This window comes from Penaeus monodon, chromosome 21 (genome assembly GCF_015228065.2).
Source record: "Penaeus monodon isolate SGIC_2016 chromosome 21, NSTDA_Pmon_1, whole genome shotgun sequence".
NCBI lineage: Eukaryota > Metazoa > Arthropoda > Malacostraca > Decapoda > Penaeidae > Penaeus > Penaeus monodon.
The window spans coordinates 31,168,910-31,169,523 of NC_051406.1; the positions used below are offsets into that span (position 1 = coordinate 31,168,910).

Sequence of the window (614 nt, forward strand, 5' to 3'; positions counted from 1 at the left end):
TCTACCTCGCTACCCATGGACTTTCCTTTTTCTTGTGCCTTAAGGCAACTGCATACATAATACAATAAAAGTTGTTGCGTCAGGCAAATGACTGCCATATATAGATTTCCCTTAAATTGCATCATATGGCGATATGTCAGAACAACCATCAAATACAAATCATGGAATTTATTCGGTTTCTAAAACATGTATGAACAACAAGAATATAGATTTATATTTGTCGGTAAATATATTCTCGTCAGACGGTTTACCTGATCCACGAAGTGCCACTTCCCACAGCAATGACAGCAACAATTCTAATGGAAACGGAGAGAAAATTGCCATTTTCTCTGGGCGCACACGTACAAGCTGCGTCCCTGACTCAGCTGAGCGGCTGACCTCCTTACCCATCAAGGTCGAAAGCCCAGAGGATAATATCATCGAGGATTTCCGAGTTGATGTGCATCTAATGGGAGGTTAGGATCTTACTTGTGAGAATGATGAAAAGTTTAAGTATGAAATCTACGACTGCAATTTGCAAAATGAAACTCTATAATGTTGTCGTAGTACTCTACAACATTTACGAGATTTACGACTTGCATGTACATATGTATGCAGGCGCGCGCGCGCACGCG

At 41.0% G+C, this 614-nt stretch overlaps 1 protein-coding gene across 4 annotated transcripts in view; it reads left to right on the plus strand.

Annotated features, from left to right (window-relative positions):
* The window catches only part of LOC119586422, a 37,691-nt gene that overhangs the window by 7,169 nt on the left and 29,908 nt on the right, over positions 1–614 (plus strand). The window lies entirely within an intron of this gene.